Here is an 18,174-nt window from a genome sequence, read left to right on the forward strand (position 1 = left end):
GACAGGAATTATTAACTCCAGTTTATAGCCAAGGAAACAGGCATAGAGAAGACAGAGAGAAGTTAGGTCTGCTGCCTGAGGTCATGGCTTCTATTTGGCTGAGTCAGATTCAAAGCCAAAGTCTATCTACTTAATTCTATCTACACTGTTCTGACCACTGATGGAAATATTAAAGCTATTTTTCACAACTAGAATATTTTCAGTCAGCAAATATTTAAATATTACATTTATAGAAAACACAGCGCTTGGTCGTGAGAAAGAGATGAAGGCACACATCATTGTTTCATAGGAGCTTAGACTCTAGTTTCATGATATGCCATTTTCCTTGGGAATATAGCTTATAATCAACTTACACACTAAGCCTTTGTTTCCTATGGGGCACTGGAGAACATGGTCACTAGGAGAAAAACAAGATTGAGGAATGAGGGCCAGAAGTCACCAACAGCTATGTCTAACACTCTGAGACAGGTAAAGTGGTTTCCATGGATCTCCAATTTAAAAGCCAAAGCAAGCCCACTGCTAAGGCACAGATAACCTCTGACGTCAACATTTTCATTTGTAAAATAATGAAATGGGTAATCTCTAAGTTTCCTTTAATTTTGAAGTGTTTCATACATTATTTATCCCCCCGCCAACCTCAACACCACCAAATAAAATGATGTTTTACTTGCTGGACCTACTATTTCCCTTTATTAAAGTTTTTAGACTGCCAAGTCAAGGATGGGTAATCCTATCCCAGGGGTTAAGGGTCTCTGGGCCACTTAAATTTTGAGGACTTTTCTACAAAGCGTGTTTCCACTCAGGGTCACCACAGTCCAAAATCCTAAAAACCCAATCTTCCTAGAATTCTGGTATAACATACAATTGCCTGGTTCTTTTTATGAAAATGACTATAGGAGAAACTATAATCAGGAGACAACAGCTTTTATTTTATATATTTCTTGCTTTGTTTTCAAAGTCTGCTCTTGCTGTAGGTAATTAACTCATCTGTATGGGACTTGAGCGAGCAAACAGCTGTTAATGCCAGGCTGATCGTCACATCCAGAAAATGTTTCTAGAGCACATACAGCATCATTCTAAGTTGCATACACTATGACAGAACACTTCCCTAAAGGTCTTACACCATAAACATATCATCTAACTCCATTTCCCCAAATACAATGCCTTTGCAGAAAATGTCACAGAGATTTCTTCCCACCACTTCTTAGTCTATCTGGATCTCATGTCACCAGAAGAGGAAGCCAAAGAGACAGAGTTTGCGTGTTTCTTCTTCTTCTACTTCAGGAAAGCAGGTGTTTTGGAGATTTTTTATTCAGGAATGTCTGCAGTGATGGTTGGTACTTTAAAGGGAAGTTTTTTTTTGTTTTGTTTTTTAAGATTTATTTGACAGAGATCACAAGTAGGCAGAGAGGCAGGCAGAGAGAGAGAGAAGAAAGGAAGCAGGCTCCCTGCTGAGCAGAGAGCCAGATGGGGTGCTCTATCCCAGGACCCTGGGATCATGACCTGAGCAGAAGGCAGAGGCTTTAACCTACTGAGCCACCCAGGAGCCCCTAAAGGTACTTTTTGGTTAACCAACTGAATGATTTCAGCCTGCATGCTCACTTTTACAGAAACCCTACGGAGTCCATTCTCCTGTAGACATGTCTTCTGTAGATGGGCCCCAGGGCTAGATATCCTGCTGTGGCATGAGACTGTGTGATTCAAAGCCACTTTTCTCTTTCCTGGGTCTGGTTTACTTGGACAGGAGAAAGGAGCATTTCCCCAGCACTGCCATCATCCATCCTGATGGATGACCACCAGTAATAGAGACACAAGACATGCTCCAATCATATTTTTCTTTTTCCTCCAGATAGGTAAGTCCCAAGGCAGTCATGACATCATTACTGGTACAAACAGCACACGTAAATGGGAGACAACGGCCGTGGGAGAAAACCCCTCAAATGAGAGCCCTGTATCTCTCCTTGGTTTACACAGTTTCCTTACGGTTTAATTTTTCTACCTCTGGAGTATGGCCCTCGCCTGGAGCCGGTGCTTGGGGATAAGATGACACCAGTCGAAGAGCACGCAGAACAACATAGGGATGGTGGCGAGGGAAAAGACAGGGCAACAGGAGTATCCGGAGAAGGACAAAATGCAAGTAGTACCTTGTGACATAAACGGAGAGCAGAGCCCAGAGCCAGCTGACCTGCTACACCAGCCGCCAGCCTTAATTAAACTCCACACAGGCCTGAGCTCCCACCTTCCCGTTCTTCAAGAATGAGCAAAGGCCACTTGTCCATCAAAGCTAATTTGTTTGCAGCACGAGAGTCCCCCAGGAGGGCGGCTCATCAGCTCTGGGCTCTGGAGCCTGGGCCTCAGTCACTCTGCCCGGCAGGCACGTGGCCCATGTTTACCGATTCTCAGCGTGGAGAGAAGGGCTCTGTTGACATCTGTTCTGACACAGCTCTTTGTCTCTCTCCCCAGCCCCGTCCGCTGCCTAGAGAAGTGCTACATTCCCGAATGCCCTCCAGAAAACCTTGAGATTCCAGGGCCCTGCAAAAGCCAGGAGCGAGCTCTTCATTTAGCTCCATGATGTGGGAAGTAGAAGGGAGGGCCTGTGGACTCCCCATGGTCTGTAAATCCATGTACCATCTTCCTCACTGCACCAAAAGTGGTTTTTTTCAGGCTTACTAAAAGCAAGATGGTGGGCATCTGATGCTCTTGGTGTCAAATTCACGTAGCATTCTTCAGCCTAGCACCTCACAATAAGCTCTCAGCACTGTGCTGGCTAGTACTAGCCAGGCTTTGGGGGAAAGGAAGAGGGAGTCAGTTCCAAGTGGGGAAGAGGCTGTCCTCCCTCTAGTCCCCTGTTAACCACACTCTGTTCTGGCTTGCTAATTCTCATGCAGTGCAGTCTGTTTCAGAGTGTGGGTATCCTGAAAAATCTGTGCCATTCTACTTTGGGTATCCCCAGTACAAAGAACAGCAAGTGCTCAGCTCCAGCGTTCTTGAATGGACTCTGTGTTCTCGAAGACTCTCTGAGAGTATGTGGCTGGTGGTGGCTGTAGCTGTAGGCAAATTGGACTGAGCACTTGCCTGGCTGGCTGGGCCCTTTCGCCAATTTGTTTACGATTCAAAAGGCCCCGTCATGGGTCTCCTTCCACTTCTCCATTAATCTATCTGGATCTCATACAGTCAAGCCTTAATGATACACCACCTAAGTGTATCAATAGCTTTGAATTAAAAGCAATATAGGGTATGTTAGTTAAGTGTGAATACTCTTTTAACATTGGACTCCGTGAGGTCCGATATCTGTTCAACTGCTTATTAGTTGAACAAGGATAAGCAGGTAACTTAGTCTCTGTCTCAGTTTCCTTATTTGTAAAATAGAGATACAATAGTATCTACTTCTCAGCATAGACAGTTCTTATGTGTAAGAACTTAAAAATAAGGTCTGGTACATAGAAACCAATGTCAGATATTATCCATCACAGAGCACTGAAATCAGAACATCAATAAGTCACTTATATGTTCATTTACAGATCTAGTATTTTTGAGGTTCTCATTATGTGTAAGTATAAAGCAAATTCCCCAGGCTTCAGGGTTGTGTGGTCAAGTGCAGTGTCAGGGAAGCAAATGGACAATTTCCAAAGTACGCTTCCAAAGGCTCAGAGTGAGTAAGAAATGAGGAAGCATACAGAATTGAACATGGCTGGGGTAGAAGGATGGGTAAGGGAGATGGTGGGGGAAGATGGGAGCAAGAGAGGGAAAAGAGAGGGAAGCAAGTAAAGGGAGGAGAGAAGCGAGACTGAAGAAGTAGGCATTAGATTAAGAGGGTCTTAAATCCCCCTGTCAAGGAGTTTGGACTTTATCTTCAGAGCAAGAGAACATCATTAAAGGAAGTTATTCAGGAATTAGTCTAATCAAATTTGTATCTTTGAAAGATCATTGCAGGTCCATTCTGAAGGAGGCTAGACCAAGGCAGAGAAACAAATTAGGGGTTTGTTACCATATGCTTGTTATTAGGTGACAATAGCATGAATTAAAGTAATGGAGTTGAATGTGGAGATATGAGAATTAATTTGAAATATCTTGAGAAAGTAGGAGAGGTGAGACCTGGCAATTAATGGAATATAGGAAATGAAGAAGATGACCAGGATGGAAAAGAGTGCAAAAAAGCTGGGGTTCAGTAAGAATAAGCCACACCATATATCAAAAGGACCACAGGGATGGTAATTGTACTTGGCAAATTATCCACCGGAACCTCACATTTGGGCCAACAGAGTGATGACAAGAAAGCGGAGGTCTCTGTGACTATGTATGGGTATCCCCTCAGATGTCAGCAGAGGTAGGCTCATCTGGGAAAAGAGTGGGAACCTGAGAAGATGACGCATATTCTCCTTAATAAGAGAATTCCTGGAGACGCAGCCTCTAGTCAGCCCAATTAACCTAACTTTCCTTTTCCACGTCCATTAAGCAGGTCAGCCAGTATCTGAGTACCACGATGCACATTCAGTACTGCCCTAGCTGCTGTGGGGAAAAAAGAAAAGGCCTGGCTTTTGTCCTTTAAGAAATTTTTTTTTTAAAGATTTTATTTATTTATTTGACAGAGAGAGAGAGAGAGAGACCACAAGTAGGCAGAGAGGCAGGCAGAGGGAGAGTGGGGGAAGCAGGCTCCCTGCCGAGCAGAGAGCCGACGCGGGGCTCAATCCCAGGACCCCGAGATCATGACCTGAGCCAAAGGCAGCGGCTTAACCCACTGAGCCACCCAGGCGCCCCGTCCTTTGAGAAATTTTAAACCTACTGTACTAAAGACTTTATAGAACAACGCAAAAGAGAATACTCAGTCCTCAATGGAGAGGTGGGAGTTCTACGTCCTGCAGGACACAGAGCCCTCTCAGCAATGTTGTGATCAGGAAAGCATAGCCCAGGCTGGCGGCTGGCCTCAAGAAGGTTTATGTGAACAAGAAGTTCCTGGCACATAAAAGAACTCAAATTTTTGTTTAATGAATGAACAAGATGGGGGAGTTATTCTTTCCATTTTCTTGTGTCTTCTTCCCTTCTGTTTAAAATTCCATTAGTTGAAGCAGCATTTTTTAAAAGATTTTTATTTATTTATTTGACAGAGAGATCACAAGTAGGCAGAGAGGCAGGCAGGGAGAGAGGGGGAAGCAGGCTCCCTGCTGAGCAGAGCCCCATGGAGGACTCGATCCCAGGACCCTGAGATCATGACCTGAGCCAAAGGCAGAGGCTTAACCCACTGAGCCACCCAGGCGCCCTGAAGCAGCATTTTTAAGTTACGAGTTTCACTGAACCTCTGTCCTTACTTTCCTTTGCCTTTTCATCCAGCTCCCCTAAGAAAAAGGTTCAAGCACTTCTGAGTGTCATGAGTCAGTAAAGGGAGTAAGCAAAGTAAGGAGAAGGTAGAGAACAATTCCTGCTTACTAATTTTTCTACCTATACCTCCCACTCCAGCCCCAGGTCTGAGCAAGTAAGTGCATGCATGTGACTGACACTGTATTATATTTATGTGCTGATGGGTTTGCATGGACTCAGCCCTACTCCAGGGGGTAGGCTACAGAGTCTAACCTGCAAGGTGAGGTCATTTCTAATGCCCGTCATCTGGGGAGAAGCACTGCATGTGCTAGTAACAGGCAAAGATGGACTCAGTCCCCAGTGGCCTGGCTTCTAGATGCATCGTGTTTGTTCTATTTCACTATACCACCTCAAAAAAAAGACATAACCATCACCCTGTGATGGCTTGATGTAGTCCTAACTCAAAGACCATGGACAAGAAGGCTTCCCAAGCTTCCCGGCACAGAAACCTAATCTCTCCTCCAGAAGATATTCCAGGTGGGTACACGGTGGTATTGGGTAAGACCGATTTCCCATGTAGGATAGCATTAGGATGGCTGGAGATGGCATGTGTGACTTGAATTTCAGAAGCTTTAAGCACTTGACAGACATTATCTCATTCACCTCCATACAGCAGACATGAGCTCATTTTGTGGACTTCCTCTCCTATTGATAATACATAATTATTTGTATTGTGCTTATGCTGTAAAGGCAGAACCAGTCATTAACCAAACTAATACCCACATCTTGTCCCAACCAGGTTTTATGTAAATATTTATGCAGTTAAGTACTTTTTAAACCTACCTTTGTCATCTTTAAGTTTTTGATAAATTTATAATAAAGTTATACACTGAATGTTTAAATCTGAAGATGTTGCCTAGCTTCTGGATTTCTGTAAAGATACAGAATGGGGGGGCACCTGGGTGGCTCAGTGGGTTGAGTCTCTGCCTTCGGCTCGGGCCACGATCTCAGGGTCCTGGGATCGAGACCCGCGTTGGGCTCTTTGCTCAGCGAGGAGCCTGCTTCCCCCTCTCTCTCTGCCTGCCTCTCTGCCTACTTGTGATCTCTCTCTCTCTCTGTAAAATAAATAAATAAAATCTTTAAAAAAAAATATACAGAATGGTTCTACAACTGTTTGAGAGACAACTCAGCTGAGGTACAAAGGAATTGGGTAAAACTTAGACGGGCAAGTGGAGAAACAAGAGTAGAACCCATATGTACATTTTAAATGCATCCATTTACTGACCTATATAATTTTACCAGGTATTGTGCTGAATCCTTTATAAATATTCTCTCATTTAACACTAATCTTGACATTTAGGGAAGAGATACTAAGCCCATTTTACGGATGAGCAAACAGACTCAAGGGCTGAAAAAGCTGCCCCACAATCACATGCTGGAAATGACACCTAAATCCTGAATTTCAAACTCAGCTCTTTCTGATTGACCCTGTGTCAGTACTCCTGAAGGTCTCATCCCTACCCCAAGCTCAAAGAATCCTAACTACTAGGCTGCCTCCTCTCAAGTTTTTTATTTTAATCACAAGTTAAGGGTTTCATATTAGATTCCTGACTCTCTCAGAGTTCTCTATTTTGGAAGAGCCACTGGGAATATAAAGGCTACAATGGCAGTGAGTGAGACAATCAGAGATGAAGAACTTTACAAAACTGAGGTTTCTGGTGGGCAAGATCACACAAGGTTCTCACATCTGAGATGGACTTTCCACATAAGTGCTCTCTTCCAAGAGACAATTGAACTCTGGACATGATGGGACAGGTTTCCACCAAAGACAGACATGTGTAGATTTGAAACATGTACCTATCCAGATGGTAAACATTTTGAGGGAAGAGACTTTGCTTATCTGTATTAAGAGCGGTTATCATGAAACAAGATTGAAGATGTATAAAAACTTGCTTAATTTTTTATGTTTTAATACTCTGCTATGATAAAGGATAGAGGGTCTTTCTGAAAGTATAGACAGTCACTATTCACAACAGTTGAGTTCCAATTTTTGCTTACACTGTTGCCAACAAAAGCCATTATATGAAAGTGGTGTGGTACACATGTATTTTAAAGATTTATTTATTGAAGTAATCTCTACACCCAGCACGGGGCTTAAACTCACAACCTGAGTTGTGATCAAGAGTTACATGCTCTTCCAACTGAGCCCGCCAGGCACCCGTTGCAAAATTTAAACATATAGCTGGAAAACATTCTTTTGGGGAAGAAAAGGAGGAAGAGGTCATTATCTTTGAAAGAAGGAAGTGACGAAGGTCCATTCTGATCCATGCCTGAGAAGTCAGTTACAGGAACACAACACCCTCAGCATCCAGCAGTCTGTAGGTGTGTGCAAGTGAGGGGGGAGAGGGAGGGAGAATCTCAGGCAGGCTCCATGCCCAGCACAGAGCTCAATCTCAAGACCCTGAGATCATGACCTGAGCCGAAATCAAGAGTTGGATGCTTAACCGACTGAGCCACTCAGGCACCCCTAGGTGCATGTCCATTGCAGGATGAGGGAGTTGTTCGGGGAAAAACTGACAGCTGTTGAAAATCACTGCTGCAGCACAAAGATACTAAGAAGAAGCACTCATCACCATGGGCAAGCGAGGGCAGCGTCTGATGCCATGCTGGCCTGAGGTTTACTCCAAGAGCAAGGAAAGGTGAGGAATAAGCGGATCCCATGCAAGGAAAAGGGAGAAGGCTATGAAGTTATTAAAAGGTGTTGATACTAGAAAAAAATAAAAACTACTACCAGGAATCTAAATAATTACTAAATAATTACTCAACACTTGCTGAAAGTTTTTAAAAAAGATTTACTTCTTTTAGAGAGTGAGCCCGCATGAGCAGGGGAGGGGCGGAGAGCAAGGGAGACAAGCAGAGCCCCATCAGTCATGTGGATGAGGTCATGACCTAAGCCCAAACCAAGAGTCAAAGGCTCAGCCAGCTGAACCACCCAGATGTCCCAATGAAACATTTTCTATGCAAGGGAGGTGCCATGGCCACCTAAGAAGCAGGAAGTCCAAACTGCAGGACAAATATCCTTTGACAAAAGTCTTGTCGAGAAATGCCAACCAAAAGTGAGGAAGAACTAGAAACACCCACAGTCACAGTTCCTATGCCTCATCTGTGAAATGCCCAGATACCGGTTATTTAATGGACACTGACTGGCAGACCTGTCATAGTCTAGCTTCTCCTGGGGGTGGGGGGGAAGATTGTTAATTCAAGTGAGAGCAACACCTGCAACATCAGTTATCCTTTTGATGATCCTTGGGGATTTCTCACAAGAGCTACTACAAATAAGCTCGTTCTGGAAGAATGAATGGAGAAATATGGTGGGGCCGAGAATCTCCTTGGTAAGACTGCTAATATTTCAGATTCCTGGGGCCCTAATCAAGGTGGCTACTTTCGAAGACTATCCCAGGTGACTTTGAAGCAGGCAGTCTCTGAACCCAATTTGAGAGACACTGCAGAGCAACTGGACCAAACAAGTGAATTCGGGATCCTGGAAAGTAGTGGATTCTTACTCTAGATCCTTCCTTAAATAGTTCATCAAAATATAAAATTTTCTTTCAAATGAATAACCCCCCAATGTGAAATCCACATGACCATTGTTTTTAATAATCTTGACTGAAATGATCCCATCCAAAAGTAACATCTAGGTGTCCTGGACACCTAGTTTTCTGCCAAGCATCAGTGTTTCTGGCACAGTTGGGAAGAATGTTACCAAGGGCTTGGCAAAAATTAGTGTTACGAAGCTGGTGTTCTTTAAAATAAGGAAGAAAGGGCAGCCAAAGAAGCAGAGACAAAACGCTGGGCAGCTGGTGGCTAAAACTGCCTGCTGGGAGAAAGCGGAAGCGACAGGCTAGATGGCTGGTTTGGTTCTTGACTGAGCCAAGATCCCCCCACCGACCCTCCCCTCCCCCCTGCCCTGCCCAGCATGGTCAGCATGTTAAGTAAGGAAGGTGCCAAAAGGCTTAAACTTGGAACACTTGCATCTCGAAAAAACAAGCTGAGTGGCAAAGCAGAAAAATGTACCTACTGTTTATGGAGAGAGATATCTAAAATGACTCTTCATATGGTCCTTTAAAAAGATGGCTACATATAAAAGCCGAGGGGCACAGGTAATACACCAAGCTCTGTGGATATATAATAAGATCCTAACATCAACTGTTATTTTGCAGAGCTTGTGTATCTGAAAAAGAGTAGAGCTCAGGAAAGAGGCTAGGCAGCATGTCAGCAGGGAGATGGACCCTGCATGCCTGTCCCAGATTCCCTGACGGTGTTAGGGGCATGAACACCAGCTAGAAGAGCACAGGGTCCAAGACGAAGAAGTTAGAACGAGGTGTGGTGGACAGATATACCAAGGGATAAGGTGAAAACTGAGAGGGGTGGGCTGGTAAAGTCTAGCTCAACCTAATATTTATGTGTTAGTCTCCAGCTTGACTGACTTGAGTGTTGGTGTAAGAACATGGACCAGCATTGTACTGCCCAAGTGTTCTCTTCTCCCTTTTGAGTGATGATATGGTTGTCAAAGAACTTGGAAACCATGGTAAGGCTGCTCTCTATCACCAAAGCAGAGGTACTCAGCGGCTGCAGGACAGAATTTGTCTCTTGGCCATTTCATTACACACCAGGAAGGGGATGATTGAGGAAAGCATTATGGGGAACCAAGGAGAGTGGAGAAAACGCCAAGCTAGAGCTGAAGGCTGCCAGAGAGAACAGAGATGCTGGGTGCTCAAAGGCAGTGCTGTTCTCTATGGTGCACTTGTCATCAGCATCACTCATCTCTTTAGGGGAAAGGCTGAAATGTATGGGGTCCTGCCTTGACTGCGGCACCAGCCCCACAAATCTCGTGGACTCGGGATCTCAGGTCAACGCAGAGCTCATGGCAATGAAGGGCAAGGACAACAGCTTGGCTTCCAAATGGTCTGATTTTTTTCCCCCCAATGACTCCTTCCCACTCTCAAATGGCATCCAGATTCCAATGTGGAAATGCAGTTTTTATTTCTGCCCACCCCATGAAGTTTTTGCTTTGACAGAAATAAGCGTATCACTATAAACTAAATTCTGGATCAAAAAATATTTTGGCAGGAGTATATGGACAGATGTTCATAAAATTTGCAGTTATAAAAAAGCCTTTGTGATGATAAGTAACAGTCATAAATATTCTTTGCCAATATGGAAAAAGTACTTTTACACCCATATGGAGAACTAGACCTCATCCATTCTAACTGCCTCATAGACTCTGAGCCAAACTATTACCACTAGATGCTTACATTTACAAAGATTAGCACTGCGTGCAAGGGTTAATATTAAGCAACCCCATTTACAAGGGGGCATATAATACTCATCAAACAGATTTTAAAACACGTACAGACAGCAGGGAGTCAGCACTGTCCGTCAGTAGCTGTAGGAGTTAGAGACATTCACTTAGAATAAGCACTGCTTGAAAAACAAAATGAAAAATAAACTCCTGGAACTATACCAAAATAAAAAGCTCTTACACAGCTAAGATGCAACAAAACAAAAAGGCAACCTACTGGAAGGGAGAATATATTTGCAAATTATATATGTTGAGGGGTTAATATCCAAAATATATAAAAGGATTCTACAACCCAACATCAAAAAAACCCAAGTAATATGACTAAAAGATGGGCAGAAAACATGAATAGAGATTCTTCCGAAGACAACATGCAGATCACCAGAAGACACGTGCAATGATGTTCAATAGCACTCATCATTAGGGAAATCCAAATCCAAAACCACAATGAGATACCACCTTACGCTTGTCAGACTACTAGAACCAAAAAGACAAGTAACAAGTGTTGGTGAGGATGTGGAGAATAAGGAACCTTCGTGCCCTGTTGGTGGGGATGTAAATTGGTGAAGTCACTGTGGAAAATAGTATGGAGGTTCCTCAAAAGATTAAAAAACAGAACTACCATATGACTCAGCAATTTCAGTACTGGGTATTTACCCAAAGAAAACAAAACCCACTAATTTGAAAAGATGTATGTGCCCCTGTGTTTGCTGCAGCTGATTTACAATAGTTAAGATATGGAAGCAACCTAAGCGTCCACCCATAGATGGATGGCTAAAGAAGATGTGATACACAAACACACCCTATTACTCAGCCATAAGAAAGAATGAGACCAGGGCACCTGGGAGGCTCAGTGGGTTAAGCCTCTGCCTTTGGCTCAGGTCATGATCTCAGGGTCCTGGGATTGAGCCACACATTGGGCTCTCTGCTTGGCGGGGAGCCTGCTTCCCCCTCCTCTCTGCCTGCTTGTGCTCTGTCAAATAAATACATAAAAGCTTTAAAAAAAAAACAAAAAAGAACGAGACCTTGCCTTTGCCAACAAATGGATGGACCTGGGGGGTATTACACTAAGTGAAATAAGGCAGAAAAAGACAAAAACTGTATGATTTCATTATCTAAAAACAAAAGAACAGACAACTAAACAGACCCAGAAGTACTGAGAATGAACCGATGGTTGTGGGGGAGGGAAGGGATAGGCAAAAAGGGGAGTGGGACATAGAGCTGTCTAGTTATGGAATAAGTCACAGGGCTACTAATAAAGACTGCTTCTTTGGAGTGGTAGTAGAGAGACCTACGACCTACTTCAGTTAGCTCCTCTTCAATAATGTCTCTCTTACCAGGAAACATTCTAAGTATGGAGTTAGACAATCATCTGTAAAGACCGGTTGGATCCCATTCTCTCCAAAGCTTTCTTCATTGAAGTCACCAATCCCTTTTCACTCAGGACATGAACTGGCTTTGAGCAATGCAAGGAAACCATAAGGAGAGTTAGTCTCTTCCTACTTGAACCCAGTGCATCACTCAGCATCTAGTGAAGCTGGCCAGGAAATACATGTCAAATACTGCCTCTGCCCAACTACCCCAGTTCATATACTGGACCATCACTTAAACTCCCTTCCTCTCAGCTCCACTAAGTAACTAACCCAGGTTACTGAAGTTCACCATCAAAAATGAGGCCAGAGGGGCGCCTGGATGGCTCAGTGGGTTAAAGCCTCTGCCTTCGGCTCAGGTCATGATCCCAGAGTGCTGGGATCGAGCCCCACATCAGGCTCTCTGCTCAGCAGGGAGCCTTATTCCCCCTCTCTCTCTGCCTGCCTCTCTGCCTACTTGTGATCTGTCAAATAAATAAATAAATCTTTAAAAAAAAAAATGAGGCCAGAGAATAGACGTTTGAAGACAGATTACGGAGTTTTCTTTCCCCTCCCCTCCTGGACAACGAGGAGTTACCTCCAGTAAATAATGGTTTCTTAGAGGAAGGAGGGGCAGAGGTAAAGGAAGAGAGAGAATCTGAAGAAGGCTCCAAGCCCAGTGTGGAGCCGGATGCAGGACTCAGTCTCACACCCTGAGATCATGACCTGAGCTGAAATCAAGAGTTGGACACTTAACTGACTGAGCCACCCAGGCGTCCCCCTCTACTACAGAATGGTTGAGTTAACTTGGCTCCATGAGAGAGAATGAACACATTGATGGAAACTGACGGAGCAATGACACACCTCAAAAAGCAAAGTCCTTCTTCATGGTGACCCAAGCAAAGCCTGTCAAGACCCTGTAGAGATAAATGCTTCAAATTACCCAGCTGCTCTCCAGGGGCATTTGTCCTTATGTCCTCAGTGAATAAGACGGAGATGAAAGGCATGTTTCATGTCTTATTAAACTTCTACATTTTGGGAAAGAAGCAACTTCATTCACTACTATAGCAATTAGGAACTTTCAATGGCAGGCTATATGCAAGCTTGAACATGATGCAAATCAAGTCAAGGGCGTAGCTCTGCTTCATTTTGTGAGGACATCTATACCCCTCAGCTGGCTAGCTACTTTATCATTCCTTAGTCAAACAAGGAAACAGGTGTCAAAGGCTGATGACTGCAAATTCAGCCATGTAACAATTTCTAAATTGTGGCTTGAGGAGTACCTGTATAAGAATCATACATTCGTTTTTGATTTGTTTTGTTTTGTTTCTTAAAGAGAGACTCGTAGGTGGCTCAGTTGGTTAAGCATCTGCTTTCAGCCCAGGTCATGATCACAGGGACCTGGAATCGAGTACCACATTGGGTTTCTTGCTCAGTGGGGAGCCTGGTTCTCCCTCTGCCTGCTGTTCCCCCTGCTTGTGATCTCTGACAAATAAGTAAATAAAATCTTAAAAAAAAAAAAAAAAGAACAAAAAAGCAGATTTCTGGCCCCACCCAAGACGAGATATAAGAGAATACACTCACTCAAGTTTGAGGAGCACTGTCCTTCCGGGTGAGCTCTGGGCCAAAGCCCCTAGATGCTGGCCAGGCTTATTTTGTTTTTTAAAGATTTTATTTATTTACTTGAGAGAGAAAGATACAGAGAGAGAGGAGGAGCAAGTGCACGTGTGCGCACCAGTGGGGGGTGGAGAGCAGCAGCAGAAGGAGAGGAAGAAGCATGCTCCCCATTGAGCAGGGAACCCAATGCAGGCTCAGTCCTAGGACCCTAAGATCATGACCTGAGTGCAAGCAGACACTTAACTGACTGAGGTGCCCAGGCTTATTATCTTTAAAGATAAAACATTCTGACATGACTTACTTGGAAAACTAGGTAGTGAGCAAACACTACTTATTTTTCAGCTTGAACGGAAATCAGAGAAGACTGCAGAAACTTTCTCATGAACATCCAAAAGTTCTCCTCTTTCTTGGCTGTATTTTGCACCCAAACTAATCTCTAGCTGTTTACTAGAGGCTCTGCCAATGAGAACACTATGGCTTCTTTGTTGACACGGTCTCAGAGCTTGCATTAATTACTAAAAACCCACCTCATCTTCAGGTGAAAGAAGTGAAGCTGTCTGAACCCCGATTCCACAGCTAATCGGGGTAACAATTCAAATCTCAAGTCTCGAGGAACTGCTTCTGGGATGAAAGAGGTGGCTTGGAGATCAATGATCCCACCCTCCCTCCATTTCTATGCGGCAGCATATGTGAACCACCCCAAAGAGAGGACAGTCTGTTCTGTTTGGAAGTAGAAATATCCTGGGGTGTATAGAGAAGTGCTCAAGTGGGGCTTGAGGCAAAAATCTTTGATGAAAGTGCTCCAAGAAGAAATGAATCATTAGGCCAAAGGGTTTTTAATTTTGTCAACCACTCTACAGTTAAGAAACAACTGTCTGAGAGAGGCTTACAGATAGCTCTCTTGCAACCAGCTGTTTGCATCTTCTAAAGGCTTTGGATAAGGCTCAGTTGAGTTTAAGTGAACTGAGAGGAAAATTATATGAAAATGTCCTAATAGAGAAATCAGCTCAATTCTGGAATGACTGCGTTAAGAACACTTTGTAAGCATTCCCTGAAATATAATGTGCATGAGCAAAAACAAATTAATTCTCCAATGTGCTGGAATTATTTTAAATCACCTATTTGCTGCATGTCAGCAAATGAAGAACAAACAAAATATTGTTTGCAAAGGATTCACAGGATTTTTCAGTTCATATAGTTTGTTCAGGTCACTTTTTTTTTTTTTTAAAGATTTTAATTATTTATTTATTTGAAAGTCAGAGATCACAAGGAGGCAGAGAGGCAGGCAGAGAGAGAGAGAGGGAAGCAGGCTCCCTGCTGAGCAGAGAACCCGATGTGGGACTCGATCCCAGGACACCGAGATCATGGCCTGAGCCGAAGGCAGCGGCTCAACCCACTGAGCCACCCAGGCGCCCCAATGTTCAGGTCACTCTTAAAAAGAATGAAGCTTTAGGGGCACGTGGGTGGCTCAGTCACTTAAGCCTCTGACTCTTGGTTTCGGCTCAAGTCATGATCTCATGGGTCATGAGATCAAGTCCTGAGTTGGGCTCTGGGCTCACTGGGGAGTCTCCTTGAAGAATCTATCCTTCCCATCATTCTCTCTCTCTCTCTCTCTCTCGCTCTCTCCCATAAATATATAAATCTTTTTAAAAAGTAGGAAATTTTAAAGAATAAAACTATTGAATTAAGTGCTGAAAAGGAGAAGGTGTCAACTTAAATATCTGGAAATCTTAATTTCGAAAACAATATTAAACATTTCCTTTACAAAACTCTCCTCACAGGACAGTCACAATCAGACCTGAGGGGTTATCTCGTGTAACATTTTACAGCAAGCTGGAGGGAGAACTTTCCCACATCACTGTCCAGTGTTCTTTAGAAACACCTTGATCTGTGAATTATGAATATGCACATAACTTCAACAGATTACACAGAAGTTCATAATTATGACTTAAGTTTACCCCCAGGTTTTAAAATACCCATGAGCGGGGCGCCTGGGTGGCTCAGTGCGTTAAGCCGCTGCCTTCGGCTCAGGTCATGATCTCAGGGTCCTGGGATCGAGTCCCGCATCGGGCTCTCTACTCGGCAGAGAGCCTGCTTCTCTCTCTCTCTCTCTGCCTGCTTCTCTGCCTACTTGTGATCTCTCTCTGTCAAATAAATAAATAAAATCTTTAAAAAAATAAAAAAATAAAAAAATAAAATAAAACAAAATACCCATGAGGAATACAAATGATACACATGACATGAATTGCATTCTTAAGATTCAAGTTCTAACACAAATGCAGCACACCATGTTTCTTCCACGTAAAAGCAACAAATGAAAAAGAGGTAATCAAGGGGGAAAAGAAGGCAAGTCTTTGTGATATAATTAGGAAGTTCAGGAGTTGATGGAGGAAGAAAAAATCCTGCTAATGGAGATCAAAATAGCAGCTATTAGGTCTGAAGAGCAAAAGTGCTCAGGACTGTGGAGGAGCCCGGGTGTGAATCATACCTACTCCTAATTCACCTGGGGCCATTTGCCTGCTGCGAACAAGTAAATGACAAATGAACAGCAGAGCTATGGTGCCACTTTACACACTGAATGAATTCTTTGTAAAGATTCCCACCACTAAGGTACAGACTGTCTTTAAATAAAAAGAGGAGACTGGTGTTGCCTTAAGCAGATAAGTTATCACAACAGTATTAATAACTCAAGTAGGAAGGTGAACAATACAGAAGAGGGAAGATCTCAGAGTTAAAAGATTTGATTTTTCTTTTCTAAAGAAAACTAGGTCCTCAGACACAGCAAATGATAAATGCATTGAAAAACCTGACACATGAGGGTCACCTGGCTGGCTCAGTTGGATAAGCATCTGCCTTCAGCTCAGGGTGTGATCTCGGGGTCCTGGGATCGAGGCCCCCTCCCCCAACACCTGCCCCTCAGGTTCCTGGGAGGCTGGTTCTTCCTCTCCCTCTGCCCCTCTGCTCCCCACACATGTTCTCTTTCTCTCTCAAATAAATAAATAAAATCTTAAAAAAAACCCTGACATGTGTTAAACTTGACTTTTATGTTATTTCTTTGGATAGCTGTTTCCCTTCTCATCTCTTGACAGTCAGAAATAGCGAAGTATGAGGCTCCGTGTGGATGCAGAAATAAGAATAAAACTTCCTGAAACAAAACAGTCGAGCTGCTAATTGAGAAGAACCGGAGCCGTGTCTTTCAGAATCTGAGCACAGTTAGAACTGTACTCCAGCCCCCTGACTTAGTGAATTCACATACAGACCAACGGGAAATGAACCTTTTTTTTCCTCCCTGCGCAAAGCAATACTAGTGTCTGGCCCACTGTGAACGGTAACTTGAGGCAGAGTAGCTGCTCAGTGCAGAGAGCCTACCCGGTTCCCCAGGACTGCACAAGAGGGCCAGCTTACCAGGCTGGCACGACTGTACAGAACACTCCTAGCCATTTCTGTTCACTTGTACACGTTGGACGGCAAGCCTTGGACATGCAAACAGGAGCTCCAGCAGCTAAGAGAAAAAGAACATCTTGTCTAACAGAATGACTCTCCAGTCTCCATTTCCTCATGCCACAGCATGGCCGCCATCCTCCAGAAGACTGCAGGCTAAGCCCACAAAGGCTATTACCTTTTTTTCTCTTGGAAAACTTCCACTGTGTAAATTCTCTTCCCATTATTTTTCCTCTTCTGTGTGGTCCTTTCCTTAATGCTCTCCCCCTCCAATCTCCTCACTTAGCCCCTTCTAGCTTTCAGAACACCTACTCCATGATCAACATGCCCCATCATCCGCTCTCTACGTTCTGCCTGAACACCAGCTGAACAGATGAAACCCAACTCCTCCCAAAGGACCCCACGTCCCTTGGGGACCTCTCAATGACAGGATGCTCATTCTCTCACACCTTGTGTGACTGAAGGTTAAGAGGTGGGTTCTGTGACTCCTTCTCCCATCAAGGCTATCTCCAGATCATTACTCTTCCACAAGTTAATGCCTCTTCTTTAAGCTTCCTACTCTTGGTAACCTCAATCTCCATTCCTCACTGCTCTTTGTGTATTTCCTGGACCTGCCTTTCACTGAAATCTCAGATTCCTTTCATTCCTACTCCTGGTCATTTGAACATTCACACTATTACATGTATTGTTGAATACCTGTAACACTAAACATTAAACACTAAAATTGTTGAATTGTGTCCTCCCAAAATATGTGAAGACCTGACCCTGCGGGGTCAGGTGAATATGTGAATATGACCATATTTGGAAATAAAGTCTTTGAAGATTATCCAGTCAAGGTGAGGTCAGTGGGGTGAGACCCAATCCAATGTGACTGATGTCCTTATTATAAGAGGGAGACCCCACATGAAGACAGCATACATAGAAGAGGGCCATGTGAAGATGAAGGCAGACATTGGGGTTATGCAGTTATAAACCACAGAACACATGGGGCTACCTAAAATTGGAATGGGCAAGGAGGGATCCTCCCACAGAGATTTAGGTTGGGAGCATGTCTCTGCCAAAACCTTGATTTCAGATTCTAGCCTCCCGAACTACAAGGGAATAAGTTCTGTT

At 43.7% G+C, this 18,174-nt stretch overlaps 1 protein-coding gene across 1 annotated transcript in view; it reads right to left on the reverse strand.

Annotated features, from left to right (window-relative positions):
- Positions 1 to 18,174, reverse strand: part of LOC111159558 (ryanodine receptor 3) — a 353,621-nt gene that overhangs the window by 320,317 nt on the left and 15,130 nt on the right. The window lies entirely within an intron of this gene.

This window comes from Enhydra lutris, unplaced genomic scaffold (genome assembly GCF_002288905.1).
Source record: "Enhydra lutris kenyoni isolate GAN:26980312 unplaced genomic scaffold, ASM228890v2 scaffoldscaffold4, whole genome shotgun sequence".
In the NCBI taxonomy this organism is placed as follows: Eukaryota; Metazoa; Chordata; class Mammalia; order Carnivora; family Mustelidae; genus Enhydra; species Enhydra lutris.